This window comes from Ranitomeya variabilis, chromosome 6, assembly GCF_051348905.1.
Source record: "Ranitomeya variabilis isolate aRanVar5 chromosome 6, aRanVar5.hap1, whole genome shotgun sequence".
NCBI lineage: Eukaryota > Metazoa > Chordata > Amphibia > Anura > Dendrobatidae > Ranitomeya > Ranitomeya variabilis.
The window spans coordinates 131,658,034-131,676,886 of record NC_135237.1 but is presented as its reverse complement, the minus strand read 5'-3'; positions in this window follow the sequence as shown (position 1 = coordinate 131,676,886).

The following is an 18,853-nucleotide window of genomic DNA, read 5'->3' as shown; positions in this document are numbered from 1 at the left end:
TTTTTCTCTAGTTCTGAGTGTGCTCTTAATTGAATCACTTGCTAGTCTGCCTATACTGCAGCCTTCCTCTCTTTCTCTCCTTCTTATCCTTGAATGGCTCTGTGTTCACCTGTTTCAAATGGATCTTCAGAGTGTAGCTACAGGTTTGAATAATCTCGCCACAAAGGTACAAAATTTGCAAGATTTCGTTGTTCATGCACCTATGTCTGAGCCTAGAATTCCTTTGCCTGAATTCTTCTCGGGGAATAGATCTCACTTTCAAAATTTTAAAAATAATTGCAAGTTGTTTTTGTCCCTGAAGTCTCGCTCTGCCGGAGACCCTGCACAGCAGGTCAGGATTGTAATTTCCTTGCTCCGGGGCGACCCTCAAGACTGGGCTTTTGCATTGGCACCAGGGGATCCTGCGTTGCTCAATGTGGATGCGTTTTTTCTGGCCTTGGGGTTGCTTTATGAGGAACCTCATTTAGAGCTTCAGGCGGAAAAGGCCTTGATGTCCTTGTCTCAGGGGCAAGATGAAGCTGAAATATACTGCCAAAAATTCCGCAAATGGTCTGTGCTTACTCAGTGGAATGAGTGCGCCCTGGCGGCGATTTTCAGAGAAGGTCTCTCTGATGCCATTAAGGATGTTATGGTGGGGTTCCCTGTGCCTGCGAGTCTGAATGAGTCCATGACGATGGCTATTCAGATCGATAGGCGTCTGCGGGAGCGCAAACCTGTGCACCATTTGGCGGTGTCTACTGAGAAAACGCCAGAAAATATGCAATGTGATAGAATTCTGTCCAGAAGCGAGCGGCAGAATTTTAGACGAAAAAATGGGTTGTGCTTCTATTGTGGTGATTCAACTCATGTTATATCAGCATGCTTTAAGCGTACTAAGAAGCCTGACAAGTCTGTTTCAATTAGCACTTTACAGTCTAAGTTTATTCTATCTGTGACCCTGATTTGTTCTTTGTCATCTATTACCGCGGACGCCTATGTCGACTCTGGCGCTGCTTTGAGTCTTATGGATTGGTCCTTTGCCAAACGCTGTGAGTATGATTTGGAGCCATTGGAGGCTCCGATACCTCTGAAAGGGATTGACTCCACCCCATTGGCTAGTAATAAACCACAATACTGGACACAAGTGACTATGCGTGTTAATCCGGATCACCAGGAGGTTATTCGCTTTCTGGTGCTGTATAATCTACATGATGTTTTGGTGCTGGGATTGCCATGGCTGCAATCTCATAACCCAGTCCTCGACTGGAGAGCTATGTCTGTGTTAAGCTGGGGATGTAAAGGAACTCATGGGGACGTACCTTTGGTTTCCATTTCATCATCTATTCCCTCTGAGATTCCTGAATTCTTGTCTGACTTTCGTGACGTTTTTGAAGAACCCAAGGTTGGTTCACTACCTCCGCACCGGGAGTGCGATTGTGCCATAGACTTGATCCCGGGTAGTAAATACCCTAAGGGTCGTTTATTTAATCTGTCTGTGCCTGAACACGCGGCTATGCGAGAATATATAAAGGAGTCCTTGGAAAAGGGACATATTCGTCCTTCGTCATCTCCCTTAGGAGCCGGTTTTTTCTTTGTGTCTAAGAAAGACGGCTCTTTGAGGCCGTGTATTGATTATCGACTTTTGAATAAAATCACGGTTAAATATCAATATCCGTTACCACTGCTTACTGATTTGTTTGCTCGTATAAAGGGGGCCAAGTGGTTCTCTAAGATTGATCTCCGTGGGGCGTATAATTTGGTGCGAATCAAGCAGGGGGATGAGTGGAAAACCGCATTTAATACGCCCGAGGGCCATTTTGAGTATTTGGTGATGCCTTTTGGTCTTTCAAATGCCCCTTCAGTCTTCCAGTCCTTTATGCATGACATTTTCCGCGATTATTTGGACAAATTTATGATTGTGTATCTGGATGATATTCTGATTTTTTCGGATGACTGGGACTCTCATGTCCAGCAGGTCAGGAGGGTTTTTCAGGTTTTGCGGTCTAATTCCTTGTGTGTGAAGGGTTCTAAGTGTGTTTTTGGGGTTCAAAAGATTTCCTTCTTGGGATACATTTTTTCCCCCTCTTCCATCGAGATGGATCCTGTCAAGGTTCAGGCTATTGGTGATTGGACGCAACCCTCTTCTCTTAAGAGTCTTCAGAAATTTTTGGGCTTTGCTAACTTTTATCGTCGATTTATTGCTGGTTTTTCTGATGTTGTAAAACCATTGACTGATTTGACTAAGAAGGGTGCTGATGTTGCTGATTGGTCCCCTGATGCTGTGGAGGCCTTTCGGGAGCTCAAGCGCCGCTTTTCTTCCGCCCCAGTGTTGCGTCAGCCTGATGTTGCTCTTCCTTTTCAGGTTGAGGTCGACGCTTCTGAAATCGGAGCTGGGGCGGTGTTGTCGCAGAGAAGTTCCGACTGCTCCGTGATGAGACCTTGTGCTTTTTTTTCCCGTAAATTTTCGCCCGCCGAGCGGAATTATGATATTGGGAATCGGGAGCTTTTGGCCATGAAGTGGGCTTTTGAGGAGTGGCGTCACTGGCTTGAGGGGGCCAGACATCAGGTGGTGGTATTGACTGACCACAAAAATTTAATTTACCTTGAGTCTGCCAGGCGCCTGAATCCTAGACAGGTGCGCTGGTCGTTGTTTTTCTCTCGGTTTAATTTTGTGGTGTCTTACCTACCGGGTTCTAAGAATGTTAAGGCGGATGCCCTTTCTAGGAGTTTTGAGCCTGACTCCCCTGGTAATTCTGAGCCCACAGGTATCCTTAAAGATGGAGTGATATTGTCTGCCGTTTCTCCAGACCTGCGGCGGGCCTTGCAGGAGTTTCAGGCGGATAGACCTGATCGTTGCCCACCTGGTAGACTGTTTGTTCCTGATGATTGGACCAGTAGAGTCATCTCTGAGGTTCATTCTTCTGCGTTGGCAGGTCATCCTGGAATCTTTGGTACCAGGGATTTGGTGGCAAGGTCCTTCTGGTGGCCTTCCCTGTCACGAGATGTGCGAGGCTTTGTGCAGTCTTGTGATGTTTGTGCTCGGGCCAAGCCTTGTTGTTCTCGGGCTAGTGGATTGTTGTTACCCTTGCCTATCCCGAAGAGGCCTTGGACGCACATCTCGATGGATTTTATTTCGGATCTGCCTGTTTCTCATAAGATGTCTGTCATCTGGGTGGTGTGTGACCGTTTCTCTAAGATGGTCCATCTGGTTCCCTTGCCTAAGTTGCCTTCTTCTTCCGAGCTGGTTCCTCTGTTTTTTCAAAATGTTGTTCGTTTGCATGGTATTCCGGAGAATATCGTTTCTGACAGAGGGACCCAATTCGTGTCTAGATTTTGGCGGGCATTCTGTGCTAGGATGGGCATAGATTTGTCTTTTTCGTCTGCTTTCCATCCTCAGACTAATGGCCAGACCGAGCGGACTAATCAGACCTTGGAGACATATTTGAGGTGTTTTGTGTCTGCGGATCAGGATGATTGGGTTGCTTTTTTGCCTTTGGCGGAGTTCGCCCTCAATAATCGGGCCAGCTCTGCCACCTTGGTGTCCCCGTTTTTCTGTAATTCGGGGTTTCATCCTCGATTTTCCTCCGGTCAAGTGGAATCTTCGGATTGTCCTGGAGTGGATGCTGTGGTGGAGAGGTTGCATCAGATTTGGGGGCAGGTGGTGGACAATTTGAAGTTGTCCCAGGAGAAGACTCAGCTTTTTGCCAACCGCCGTCGTCGTGTTGGTCCTCGGCTTTGTGTTGGCGACTTGGTGTGGTTGTCTTCTCGTTTTGTCCCTATGAGGGTTTCTTCTCCTAAGTTTAAGCCTCGGTTCATCGGCCCGTACAAGATATTGGAGATTCTTAACCCTGTGTCCTTCCGTTTGGACCTCCCTGCATCCTTTTCGATTCATAATGTTTTTCATCGGTCATTGTTGCGCAGGTATGAGGTACCGGCTGTGCCTTCCGTTGAGCCTCCTGCTCCGGTGTTGGTTGAGGGTGAGTTGGAGTACGTTGTGGAAAAGATCTTGGACTCTCGTGTTTCCAGACGGAAACTCCAGTATCTGGTCAAATGGAAGGGATACGGTCAGGAGGATAATTCTTGGGTCACTGCCTCTGATGTTCATGCCTCCGATCTTGTCCGTGCCTTTCATAGGGCTCATCCTGATCGCCCTGGTGGTTCTGGTGAGGGTTCGGTGCCCCCTCCTTGAGGGGGGGGTACTGTTGTGAAATTGGATTCTGGGCTCCCCCGGTGGCCACTTGTGGAATTGTACTTGTGTGCATCATCCCCTCTGTTCACCTGCTCCTATCAGGATGTGGGAGTCGCTATATAACCTTGCTCCTCTGTCAGTTTCATGCCGGTCAACAATGTAATCAGAAGCCTTTCTGTGCATGTTCCTGCTACTAGACAACTCCCAGCTAAGTTGGACTTTTGTCCTTGTGTGTTTTTGCATTTTGTTCCTGTTCACAGCTGCTGTTTCGTTACTGTGTCTGGAAAGCTCTTGTGAGCGGAAATTGCCACTCTGGTGTTATGAGTTAATGCTAGAGTCTTAAAGTAATTTCTGGATGGTGTTTTGATAGGGTTTTCTGCTGACCATGAAAGTGCCCTTTCTGTCTTCTTTCTATCTAGTAAGCGGACCTCGATTTTTGCTAAACCTATTTTCATACTACGTTTGTCATTTCATCTAAAATCACCGCCAATATATGTGGGGGCCTCTGTCTGCCTTTTGGGAAAATTTCTCTAGAGGTGAGCCAGGACTGTCTTTTCCTCTGCTAGGATTAGGTAGTTCTCCGGCTGGCGCTGGGCATCTAGGGATAAAAAAACGTAGGCATGCTACCCGGCCACTTCTAGTTGTGCGGCAGGTTTAGTTCATGGTCAGTATAGTTTCCATCTTCCAAGAGCTAGTTCTCATATATGCTGGGCTATGTTCTCTCGCCATTGAGAATCATGACAGGGCGCGCAATTGGAGGCTGGCAGCTGAAGTCGGCAGCAGGCGCAGCTCACACGTCGCCAGCGTCTGACGTCATTGTCAGTCGCCGGCGAGTGCGAGCTGCTGGAGGGAGCTCGCCGCTGGAGCGCCCAGGTCAGGTGAGGAGAACTCTTTTTTTTTTGTTTTTTTTTGCGAACGGCAATCCGGGGGGGCCCGGGGCAATATGCTGGACACACTGGGGCAGATTGCTGGACACACTGGGGCAGATTGCTGGAGACACTGGGGCAATGCTGGAGACACTGGGGCAGATTGCTGGACACACGGGCAATGCTGGAGACACTGGGGGCAATGCTGGAGACACTGGGGCAATGCTGGAGACACTGGGGCAGATTGCTGGACACTGGGGGCAATGCTGGAGACACTGGGGCAGATTGCTGGAGACACTGGGGCAGATTGCTGGAGACACTGGGGCAGATTGCTGGAGACACTGGGGGCAATGCTGGAGGACACTGGGGCAGATGATTGCTGGAGACACTGGGGCAATGCTGGAGACACTGGGGCAATGCTGGAGACACTGGGGCAATGCTGGAGACACTGGGGCAGATTGCTGGAGACACTGGGGGCAATGCTAGAGACACTGGGGGCAATGCTGGAGACACTGGGGCAGATTGCTGGAGACACTGGGGCAGATTGCTGGAGGACACTGGGGGCAGATTGCTGGAGGACACTGGGGGCAATGCTGGAGGACACTGGGGCAGATGATTGCTGGAGACACTGGGGCAATGCTGGAGACACTGGGGCAATGCTGGAGACACTGGGGCAATGCTGGAGACACTGGGGGTAATATGCTGGACACACTGGGGGTATTATGCTGGACACACTGGGGGTAATATGCTGGACACACTGTCTGGGGGCAATATGCTGGACACACTGTCTGGGGGCAATATGCTGGACACTCTGGGGGTAATATGCTGGACACACTGGGGGTAATATGCTGGACACACTGGGGGTAATATGCTGGACACACTGGGGGTAATATGCTGGACACACTGTCTGGGGGCGATATGCTGGACACTCTGGGGGTAATATGCTGGACACACTGGGGGTAATATATGTATGTGATATTATTCGATCACTGTGGTTGTAATTTGTGGTCTGGTCATGGTGCGGTGGTATTTGTTCCTTGTATGTGATATTGGTCAAAATATACCTAAATTGTATTGCATATTTTAACAAATATTTAATAGGTTACAGTAGAGTAGGGTCCGACCATTTTTCTGGAATAATCTGGTTCAGGTATCACATGACCCACGTCACATGACCCCCGTCACATGACCGGGGGGGCCCCACAGTGTCTGAACAGCCCGGGGCCCTGGCTACCCTTAATCCACCCCTGTGTGTAGGACAGGAGCTGCAAGAAAGATACACAGACAGACACAGACACACACACGGACAGACAGAGATCATACTCACCCACCGCGACACTGTGAAGACTGACCCACTTCACCTCTGGATCTTCAGTGACTGAAGATCCAGAGTGAAGTCCTGCCGCTCTCCGCGGTGGAGAATCCTCTTCTTGTGCCGACATAGTGGCTCCGCCTCCTTCTTCGAAGGTAGCTGAACAAACTCTCATCTGATCTAATCCGAGGGAGCGATCATATAGCTGAATAGGATGCGCCTAGAAGCTTCTGTTGGGATTGGAGAAGGCTGCCGCATGCCATAAGCTAACAATTAGGTGCAGGGAGGGTACTAAGAAAGTCTGGCTAGGTTAGCCAGGTCAGTGGATGCTGACGCAGGTCAGGTGCCATGACTCTGCCGCTCTGCGCCAGCCACTGAGATGTAGGACCGTAGCCAGGTCCCTACACTTTCAATAGTTTCTCTTTTGTTAAATGTTCCTTATCTTTAGAAATGGTTCACAGCAAAGAGACGTGTATTTTACATGTTTTGAGATATTTATCCCTATATTGGTGGGAGGCCCCTGCTTGGTGGGTGGCCCAGGCCCCGGGCCCCTTGGGCCCACCCCTAAATCCGGGCCTGTATCTACCCTCTCCCTACTGCATCTCTGGAGCTCAGCCATAGTGATCTTGGGGTTCTTATCTCTCTCACCAAGGCTCTTCTCCCACGATTGCTCAGTTTGGCTGGACAGCCAAGTCAAGGAAGACTTCTGGTGGTCCCAAACTTCTTCCATTTAAGGATTATGGAGGCCACTGTGCTCTTAGGAGCCTTGAGTACTGCAGAAGTTATTTTGTAACCTCGGCCAGATCTGTGCCTTGCCACAATTCTGTGTCTGAGCTCCTTGGCCAGTTCCTTTGACCTCATGATTCTCATTTAGTCTGACATGCACTGTGAGCTGTGAGGTCTTATATAGACAGGTGTGTGCCTTTCCAAATCAAGTCCTATCAGTTTAATTAAACACAGCTGGACTTCAATGAAGGAGCAGAACCATGTCAAATATGAGTGTCTGAGCAAAGGGTCTCAATACTTATGAACATGTGATAGTTCAGTTTTTCTTGTTTATTAAATTTGCAAAAATTACTACATTTCTGGGTTTTTTTCAGTCAAGATAGGGTGCAGAGTGTTACATTAATGAGAAAAAAAATAAACTTTTTTGAATTTGTCAAATTTCTGCAATGAAACAAAGAGTGAAAAATGTAAAGGGGTCTGAATACTTTCCGTACCCACTGTATATTTGTGCTACAGAACAGACTAAATTATTGCTCTTTATTGTGGGGATGCAAACTATGACCATATACATTTTCCTCCCGCTATGTAAATTGAATTGTGCTGCCACCTGCTGGTTTTCCCATTTTTTAAGAATTATGTTTTTTAACATGTTTATATTGTATACTTAGGCTACTTTCACACTTCTGTCTTCTGGGCTCCGTCGCAATCCGGCGTTATGGGCAAAAAACAGATCCTGCAAATGTGCTTGCAGGATGCGTTTTTTGCCCATAGACTTGTATTAGCGACGGATAGCGATGGATGGGCACATGTCGCATCCGTCGTGCGACGGATCCGTCGTGTTTTGGCGGACACGATGCACAAAAAAAGTTCAATGTAACGTTTTTTTGTGCGACGTGTCCGCCATTTCCGACCTCACATGCGCGGCCGGAACTCCGCCCCGCTCATCACAATGGGCAGCAGATGCGCGCCGATACAGTTACATTCTGCTGCAGAGCAGGGAGAATCGATCTCCCTGCTCTGCCACCCGGCCGTTATGGGGCCACTGAGCAGGCGGGGGGCCCGGTGCCAGCAGTGGGCCCCCCGCCGTCATTGGAAGATCAGCTGTACCGGCATTTAGCCGATACAGCAGATCGCAATTATGGGAGAAGGAGCGCTGCGCTCCTACTCCCATCATCCCCCTGTCAGTGTCGGCGTCTGATGTCGCCGACACTGACAGCAGGCGCGATGACGTTACTGCCTGGCGCCCGCTGTCAGGAGATCAGTGGGAGCAGCGCAGGAACCAGGAAGAAGAGAGGTGAGTACAGGGTCTGCCTATGGGGTGCTGCCTTATTACAGGGTCTGACTATGGGGGTGCTGCCTTATTACAGGGTCTGACAATGGGGGCTGCCTTATTACAGGGTCTGCCTATTGGGGTGCTGCCTTATTACAGGGTTTGCCTATGGGGGCTGCCTTATTACAGGGTCTGACTATGGGGGTGCTGCCTTATTACAGGGTCTGCCTATAGGGGTGCTGCCTTATTACAGGGTCTGACTATGGGGGCTGCCTTATTACAGAGTCTGACTAGGGGGGTGCTGCCTTATTACATGGTCTGCCACCTTATTACAGGGTCTGCCTATAGGGGTGCTGCTTTATTTCAGGGTCTGACCATGGGGGGTGCTGCCTAATTACAGGGTCTGACTGGGGGTGTTGCCTTATTACAGGGTCTGACTGGGGGTGCTGCCTTATTACAGGGTCTGCCTATAGGGGTGCTGCCTTATTACAGGGTCTGACTATGGGGGCTGCCTTATTACAGGGTCTGCCTATAGGGGTGCTGCCTTATTACAGGGTCTGACTATGGGGGCTGCCTTATTACAGGGTCTGCCTATAGGGGTGCTGCCTTATTACAGGGTCTGACTATGGGGGCTGCTTTATTACAGGGTCTGCCTATAGGGGTGCTGCCTTATTACAGGGTCTGACTATGGGGGCTGCCTTATTACAGTGTCTGACTTTAGGGGTGCTGCTTATTACAGGGTCTGCCTATGGGGGTACTGCCTTACACTACAGAGTCTGCCTATGGGGGTACTGCCTTATTACAGGGTCTGACTATGGGGGCTACCTTATTACAGGGTCTGCCTATGGGGGTACTGCCTTTTACAGAGTCTGCCTATGGGGAGTGCATTATACTATATTGTGGACTATTTGGTGCAATATGCTACTGTATATAGAGGCTATCTAGGGGGCCATCATACAGTATGGAGATTACAGTGTGGAGGTCATTATACATTGTTGGAGCCATCAAACAGTTTGGAGGCTACTAAGGGGTCAGTATACTGTTTGGGTGGTACTATACAGTGAGGGGGCATTATACTGTGTATAAGAGAGCATCGCACTGTGTATAGGGGAGCTGTACAAGGGGGAGACTCAGGACATTATTAAATGTAAAGTGGGCACTTATTGTTATAGGGGAACTCAGGTTACTGTGACTATCAAAGGGGCACACAGGGCAATATTACTTTCTAGGGGGCAAAATATGGGCACTGTTTTCTAGGGCACTTGCACTCAGCATTACTATATTATAGAGGGGTGCTTTAGAATTTAGAGGGCACAGAGAACCACACAGCAGGTGCAGTAATAGGGTCACATACGGCAGCAGCGGCTCAGTATTGGGGTATCAGATGTAGTAATAGAGACACATACAGCAGCAGTCGCTCGGTATTGGGGTATCAGGTGCAGTAATAGGGACACATATGGCAGCAGCTCCTCAGTATTGGGGTATCAGGGGCAGTAATAGGGACACATACAGCAGCAGAGGCTCAGTATTGGGGTATCAGGTGCAGTAATAGGGACACATATGGGAGCAGCGGCTCAGCATTGGGGTATCAGGGGCAGTAATAGGGACACATACGGCAGCAGCGGCTCAGTATTGGGGTATCAGGTGCAGTAATAGGGACACATACGGCAGCAGCGGCTCAGTATTGGGGTATCAGGTGCAGTAATAGGGACACATACGGCAGCAGCAGCTCAGTATTGGGGTATCAGGTGCAGTAATAGGGACACATACAGCAGCAGAGGCTCAGTATTGGGGTATCAGGTGCAGTAATAGGGACATATACGGCAGCAGCGGTTCAGTATTGGGGTATCAGGGGTAGTAATAGGGTCACAAACGGCAGCAGAGGCTCAGTATTGGGGTATCAGGGGCAGTAATAGGGACACATACGGCAGCAGCAGCTCAGTATTGGGGTATCAGGTGCAGTAATAGGGACACATATGGCAGCAGCGGCTCAGTATTGGGGTATCAGGTGCAGTAATAGGGACATATACGGCAGCAGCGGCTCAGTATTGGGGTATCAGGTGCAGCAATAGGGACACATACGGCAGCAGCAGCTCAGTATTGGGGTATCAGGTGCAGTAATAGGGACATATACAGCAGCAGCGGTTCAGTATTGGGGTATCAGGGGTAGTAATAGGGTCACAAACGGCAGCAGAGGCTCAGTATTGGGGTATCAGGTGCAGTAATAGAGACACATGGCAGCAGCGGCTCAGTATTGGGGTATCAGGTGCAGTAATAGGGACACATACGGCAGCAGCGGCTCAGTATTGGGGTATCAGGTACAGTAATAGGGACACATATGGCAGCAACGGCTCAGTATTGGGGAATCAGGAGCAGTAATAGGGACACATTCGGCAGCAGTGGCTCAGTATTGGGGTATCAGGTGCAGTAATAGGGACACATACGGCAGCAGAGGCTCAGTATTGGAGTATCAGGTGCACTAATAGGGACACATACAGCAGCAGAGGCTCAGTATTGGGGTATCAGGTGCAGTAATAGGGACATATACGGCAGCAGCGGCTCAGTATTGGGGTAGCAGGTGCAGCAATAGGGACACATACGGCAGCAGCGGTTCAGTATTGGGGTATCAGGGGTAGTAATAGAATCACAAACGGCAGCAGAGGCTCAGTATTGAGGTATCAGGGGCAGTAATAGGGACACATACGGCAGCAGCGGCTCAGTATTGGGGTAGCAGGTGCAGCAATAGGGACACATACGGCAGCAGCAGCTCAGTATTGGGGTATCAGGTGCAGTAATAGGGACATATACGGCAGCAGCGGTTCAGTATTGGGGTATCAGGGGTAGTAATAGGGTCACAAACAGCAGCAGAGGCTCAGTATTGGGGTATCAGGTGCAGTAATAGAGACACATACGGCAGCAGCGGCTCAGTATTGGGGTATCAGGTGCAGTAATAGGGACACATACTGCAGCAGCGGCTCAGTATTGGGGTATCAGGTGCAGTAATAGGGACACATACGGCAGCAGCGGCTCAGTATTGGGGTATCAGGTACAGTAATAGGGACACATACGGCAGCAACGGCTCAGTATTGGGGAATCAGGAGCAGTAATAGGGACACATTCGGCAGCAGTGGCTCAGTATTGGGGTATCAGGTGCAGTAATAGGGACACATATGGCAGCAGCGGCTCAGTATTGGGGTATCAGGTGCAGTAATAGGGACACATACGGCAGCAGCGGCTCAGTATTGGGGTATCAGGGGCAGTAATAGGGACACATACGGCAGCAGCGGCTCAGTATTGGGGTATCAGGGGCAGTAATAGGGACACATACGGCAGCAGCGGCTCGGTATTGGGGTATCAGGGGCAGTAATAGGGACACATACGGCAGCAACGGCTCAGTATTGGGGAATCAGGAGCAGTAATAGGGACACATACGGCAGCAGAGGCTCAGTATTGGAGTATCAGGGGCAGTAATAGGGACACATACGGCAGAATATATACAGTACAGACCAAAAGTTTGGACACAAATTCTCATTTAAACATTTTTCTGTATTTTCATGACTATGAAAATTGTAAAATAGTAGTATTTGTAGATAAGCGATTTTCTTACAAAACTTACGCAAGAAGTTCTGGATGGGGAAATTTTACCGGCATCCAGGACAACACCATTTGCATAGCCAGACTTCCGGGGCACACAGGTTACAGAGAAGAGCCGCGCATGCGCAGAGACGAGCTGTATGCTATGCCCACAGTTGGGCAAAGCATAATGCGCAGGCGCGACATTAGACTTAACTGCGCAGGCGCGAAACACCACGCAAACGCCGGGAAGAAATTACTTAGGGAAAAGCAAGAGGTGGGGGAGAAACAGCGAATTCACAACGCCCATTTGATCAGACCGCCGTGATTGACAGTCAAAAATGGCGACTTTACTAAGGTATTTTGGCAGCAAAGGTGGGGAATCAGGGGACAATAAAGACACAATTATAAAGCACAGCTCAGGCCCTATTTAAAGCTATTTTTAGCTCATATTGAAAAAACGGGGTGACAGGTTCCCTTTAAAGTAATGATGGCCACTCATTTTTCTTTACTTAGCTGCTTTTTTCTTGCCATAATACAAATTCTTCCAGTCTATTCAGTAGGACTATCAGCTGTGTATCAACCAGACTTCTGCTCAACACAACTGAACGTCCCAACCCCATTTATAAGGCAAGAAATCCCACTTATTAAACCTGACAGGGCACACCTGTGAAGTGAAAACCATTTCCGGTGACTACCTCTTGAAGCTCATCAAGAGAATGCCAAGAGTGTGCAAAGCAGTCATCAAAGCAAAAGGTGGATACTTTGAAGAACCTAGAATATAAGACATAATTTCAGTTGTTTCACACTTTTTTGTTAATTATATAATTCCACATGTGTTAATTCATAGTTTTTATGCCTTCAGTGTCAACTTACAATTTTCATAGTCATGAAAAATCTTTAAATGAGAAGGTGTGTCCAAACGTTTGGTCTGTACTGTATATATATAACTATGAATTAACACATGTGGAATTATATACTTAACAAAAAAGTGGGAAACAACTGAAAATATGTCTTATATTCTAGGTGTCATGCCGCTGCCCGCTCCCTGTTATACTCACCTGTCCTCGGCGTCCTGGCGTGGCTCCTCAGCTGCAGCGTCCTCCTCCCAGTGCTCGCTCCCGGCTTCTGCTGCTCGTCGGGTGTGCGCGCACGCCAGGTTCAGTTCGGCGCATGTGCACTTCTAACCTCGCTTCCTGTACTTCCTATCCGGTCCTCTCTATCACCTTGGAGGATCCTCACCCGGAAGTAAGGCACAGCGCTGCTATATCTTCCTGTCTCTTTCTTTCCCCTGTGCCTATGATCATTTGTGCTTTCATATGCTCTTGGCCGCCCGTGGTCCCTGTGCATTCTATGCTCTCTGACTTTGGTTCTCCTCTTTCTCCACAGTATCCCACCAGTTCCTGAAGCCCTGCGGTGTTCCCGTCTGTCCCTGAGTCTCTACGGTACCGCACCAGTTCCTGTGTCTCAGCCGTGTCCCCGTCAGTCCCTGTGTCTCTATGGTACCTCGCCAGTTCTTGTGTCTCTGGCGTGTTCCAGTCATTCCCTGTGTCTCTGAGTACCTGGGTAGTCCTTTTGTCTCTGCAGTGCTCCCATCAGTCCCACTGTTGCTGCAGTGTTGCAGTATACACCTATCCTGAGTCCCTACCGCTCCCGCCAGTCCATTTTCTCGTCCTTTTTCTGTCTTGGTCCTCCAGCTTCCGTGGCGATAGTCCCTCACGGGCCTGCTCCTAACTCTCCCTGTATAGGGGGCAGTCTATCTGGCTAGCTCGTCCGTGAGGGGATCGTCGTCACAGTCCAGAGGGTCCACTTTTGTTTTTGTATGGATCGTCACACTAGGTTCTTCAAAGTAGCCACCTTTTGCTTTTATGACTGCTTTGCACACTCTTGGCATTCTCTTGATGAGCTTCAAGAGGTAGTCACCGGGAATGGTCTTCCAACAATCTTGAAGGAGTTCCCAGAGATGCTTAGCACTTATTGGCCCTTTTGTGTTCACTCTGCGGTCCAGCTCACCCCAAATCATCTCGATTGGGTTCAGGTCTGGTGACTGCACCCCATCACTCTCCTTCTTGGTCAAATAGCCTTTACACAGCCTGGAGGTGTGTTTGGGGTCATTGTCCTGTTGAAAAATAAATGATGGTCCAACTAAACGCAAACCGGATGGAATAGCATGCCGCTGCAAGATGCTGTGGTAGCCATGCTGGTTCAGTATACCTTCAATTTTGAATAAATCCCCAACAGTGTCACCAGCAAAGCAACCCCACACCATCACACCTCCTCCATGCTTCACGGTGGGAACCAGGCATGTAGAGTCCATCCGTTCACCTTTTCTACGTCGCACAAAGACATAGTGGTTGGAACCAAAGATCTCAAATTTGGACTCATCAGACCAAAGCACAGATTTCCACTGGTCTAATGTCCATTCCTTGTGTTCTTTAGCCCAAACAAGTCTCTTCTGCTTGTTGTCTGTCCTTAGCAGTGGTTTCCTAGCAGCTGTTTTACCATGAAGGCCTGCTGCACAAAGTCTCCTCTTAACAGTTGTTGTAGAGATGTGTCTGCTGCTAGAACTCTGTGTGGCATTGACCTGGTCTCTAATCTGAGCTGCTGCTAACCTGCGATTTCTGAGGCTGGTGACTCGGATAAACTTATCCTCAGAAGCAGAGGTGACTCTTGGTCTTCCTTTCCTGGGGCGGTCCTCATGTGAGCCAGTTTCTTTGTAGCGCTTGATGGTTTTTGCAACTTTCAAAGTTTTCCCAATTTTTCGGACTGACTGACCTTCATTTCTTAAAGTAATGATGGCCACTCGTTTTTCTTTACTTAGAATTTGTATTACGGCAAGAAAAAAGCAGCTAACAGTCTATTCAATAGGACTATCAGCTGTGTATCCACCAGACTTCTGCTCAACACAACTGATGGTCCCAACCCCATTTATAAGGCAAGAAATCACACTTATTAAACCTGACAGGGCACACCTGTGAAGTGAAAACCGTTTCGGGTGACTACCTCTTGAAGCTCATCAAGAGAATGCCCAGAGTGTGCAAAGCAGTTATCAAAGCAAAAGGTGGCTACTTTGAAGAACCTAGATTATAAGACATAATTTCAGTTGTTTCACACTCTTTTGTTAAGTATATAATTCCACGTGTTAATTCATAGTTTTGATGCCTTCAGTGTGAATGTACAATTTTCAGAGTCATGAAAATACAGAAAAATCTTTAAATGAGAAGGTGTGCCCAAACTTTTGGTCTGTACTGTATATATATATATATATATATATATATATATATATATATATATATATATATATATATATATATATATAAGAGACCCTGCAAAATTTTCGGCTTGTCTGATTTTTATCTTTATAGGTATATTTTTTAGTAAAAAGTACCATAGATTGTTCTTTTATTCTATAAACTACTGACAACATGTCTCGAAGTTCCAACCAATATATTTTGTATTTATTTTCTGAAAATGAGAAATGGTCAAAATGACAAAAAAATGCATTGCTTGCAGACCTCAAATAATGCAAAAAAAAAAAAAGTTCATAATCATTTTGAAACAACAATACTAATGTTTTTAACTCAGGAAGAGTTCAGAAATCAATATTTTGTGGAATAACCATGATTTTTAATCACAGCTTTCATGTGTCTTGGCATGTTTTCCACCAGTCTTTCACACTGCTTTTGGGTGTCCTTATGCCACTCCTGGTACAAAAATGTAAGCAATAGTGTTGAGCGATACCTTCCGAGATTCGAAAGTATCGGTATCGGATTGGATCGGCCGATACCGGCAAAATATCGGATCTCGCCGATACCGATACCCGATACCAATACAAGTCAATGGGACACAAATATCGGAAGGTATCCTGGATGGTTCCCAGGGTCTGAAGGAGAGGAAACTCTCCTTCAGGCCCTGGGATCCATATTCATGTAAAAAATAAAGAATAAAAATAAAAAATATGGATATACTCACCCGTCCGGCGGACCCTGGACCTTAGCGATGTAACCGGCAGCCTCCGTTCCTAAGAATGCAGAGTGAAGGACCTTCGATGACGTCGCGGCTTGTGATTGGTCGCGTGACCGCTCATGTGACCGCTCACGCGACCAATCACAAGTCGCGACGTCATCGCAGGTCCTACACTCACTGCATTCTTAGGAACGGAGGCTGCCGGTTACATCGCTAAGGTCCAGGGTCCGCCGGAGGGGTGAGTATATCCATATTTTTTATTTTTATTCTTTATTTTTTACATGAATATGGATCCCAGGGCCTGAAGGAGAGTCTCCTCTCCTCCAGACCCTGGGAACCACACACTGGGAACTTCCGATTCCGATTTCCGATATCACAAAAATATCGGAACTCGGTATCGGAATTCCGATACAGCAAATATCGTCCGATACCCGATACTTGCGGTATCGGAATGCTCAACACTAGTAAGCAGTTCTTCTTTGTTTGATGGCTTGTGACTATCCATCTTCCTCTTGATTACATTCCAGAGGTTTTCATTGGGGTTCGGGTCTAGAGATTGGACTGACCATGACAGGGATTTGATGTGGTGGTCCTTCATCCACACCTTGATTGACCTAGCTGTGTGGCATGGCACATTGTCCTGCTGGAAAAAACGGTCCTCAGAGTTGGGGAACATTGCCTGAGCAGAAGGAATCAACTGTTTTCCAGGATAACCTTGTATGTGGCTTGATTCATACGTCCTTCGTAAAGAACAATCTGCTCAATTCCAGCCTTGCTGAAGCATCCCCAGATCACCGATCCTCCACCAAATTTCACAGTGGGTGCAAGCTTATACGCCTCTCCAGGTCTCCGTCTAACCATTAGATGACCAGGTGTTGATCTGGGGATGCTTCATATATAAATTTTTTTTATTTTGTGATTTAAAAAAAATATATTTTTACAACTTTTTTTATGTACTTACTTTTTGGGACTTTCACTGTTTGCAGTCTGATCGCTTTTATAAGACAGGCACAAGTTAGTTAGATCATGCACTGCGCATGATCTATCTTGTGAGTGCCTGGTGACCCGGATGTCGTTATGACAACATCGTGTCACCATGGCAATGATTGCGTCCCTGCAATGACGTCACAAGGGTGACGATTGTAGAGCAGTGGGGGCTCCTTCCCTCTGCCTTCTAAATACTGTGATCAATATCGATCACAGGATTTAGGGTGTTAAAGTACTCCTCCTGGCACTGAGATAGTGGCCCATGAGCCACACCATGCCCTTCCCCGCCTCCATCTACCACCGCTTGCTGCCACCACTATCCGCATCCCTTGGATGTAGACAGCAGCGAATACATTGGTGGAGGATGGTGCCTCTGGCTCCATCTTTCATCAATCAGCATGTGAGACAGCTGACGTGGAGATGTCATTTCATTGCATCAGCTGTGCACAGCGGAGAGAGCAGAAGCAGAGCGGTGTTATTTTTTTTCATGTGTATGGATATTTGTATGTATATATGGGGTTGTGTGGGGCTCATACTGTATATAAGGGGCTCATGCCGCATATAAGAGGCTATGAGGAGCCCATGTTGTATACAAGAGGCTACATGGGGCACATGCAGTATATCAGAGGCTATGTGGTGCACATGCTGTATATCAGAGACTACATGGGGCACATGATGTATATTGGAGGCTATGTGGTGCACATGCTGTATATCAGAGATTATGTGGGACACATGGGAGGCTATGTGGAGGCTCCCACTGCATATAGGTGGCCATGTTGGGGTTCGTCCTGTGTATAGAAGGCTATGTGGGGCCTCTTTTGATATATGATAGGGGGCTGTGTGTGGGATCATACTGTATAGCGGAGGATGTCAGAATACTTAATTCTGCTCAATATTAAAATTTGAGAGTCCCATATTTATGCACAACGGAGCACAGAAATAATGCAATAGACAAGTGACGTGAAGCAGAACTGTAGTTGTGGGCCTTAAATATTGGAACAGTTCATAGATAAGGAATGTGAAAGTTTTATTGTCCTGTGATTAATGTCTGGTCCATGACTGTGATGCCCCCAAATGGTCTGAGGAGCACATTCTCTCATGGCCCCCTTGGAAAAATGATAATTACTCATCGGTAATTTGATTTTCCAGAGCCATGACAGCACCGTACATGAGAGATGGCATCCGCCTCCAGGAACAGGAAACCTGCAGCAGAGATAAAAGAAGGGGCGGCACCTCTCTCCTCAGTTTGTTTCAGAGTATGCAAGGTAACCGCCTTATTAGTTCATGTATGTATATTACATTCATTTTGAGAAAGTCACACTTATCCACCCCTTTTTTTTTGTGAATCACACAACCATCACCAAGATAGGGCGGGAATTAATGCGGTGTTGTCATGGCTCTGGAAAATCAAATTACCGGTGAGTAATTATCATATTTCCCTTCCCCATGACAGCACCGTACATGAGAGGAAGGAATAGCAGAGACTCCTAGGGTGGGACAACATCAGATAACACCTTTCTCCCAAAAGCAAGATTTGACAGTCCTAGATCTAGCCTATAATGACGGCAGAAAGTGGAGGGTGAAAACCATACCGCTTCTCTGCAAATCTGTTCCACAGATGCATTTGGCCTTTCTCCCAGGATGTGGCAATGGCCCTTGTAGAGTGAGCTGTTACACCCAGTGGAGGAACTTGTCCAGAAGAAGAATATGAAAGTGAAATAGCCATATGAAGCCACCGTGCAATAGTCGATTTTGAGGCCTTTTTTCCCCACTTGTCCCCTGGAAGGAGACAAAAAGGGCTGAAGACTGTCGCCAAGATTTTGAGGCTTCTATATATTGGAGCAGGCAACATCTGACATCTAGAGAATGGAAGGTTTGCTCTCCCTGGCATTTTGGGTTGGCACAAAACGAGGGCAAAATTATTTCCTGGTCCCTGTGAAATTTTGAATTGACCTTTGGAAGGAAGGCTGAGTCAGTCTTTATAA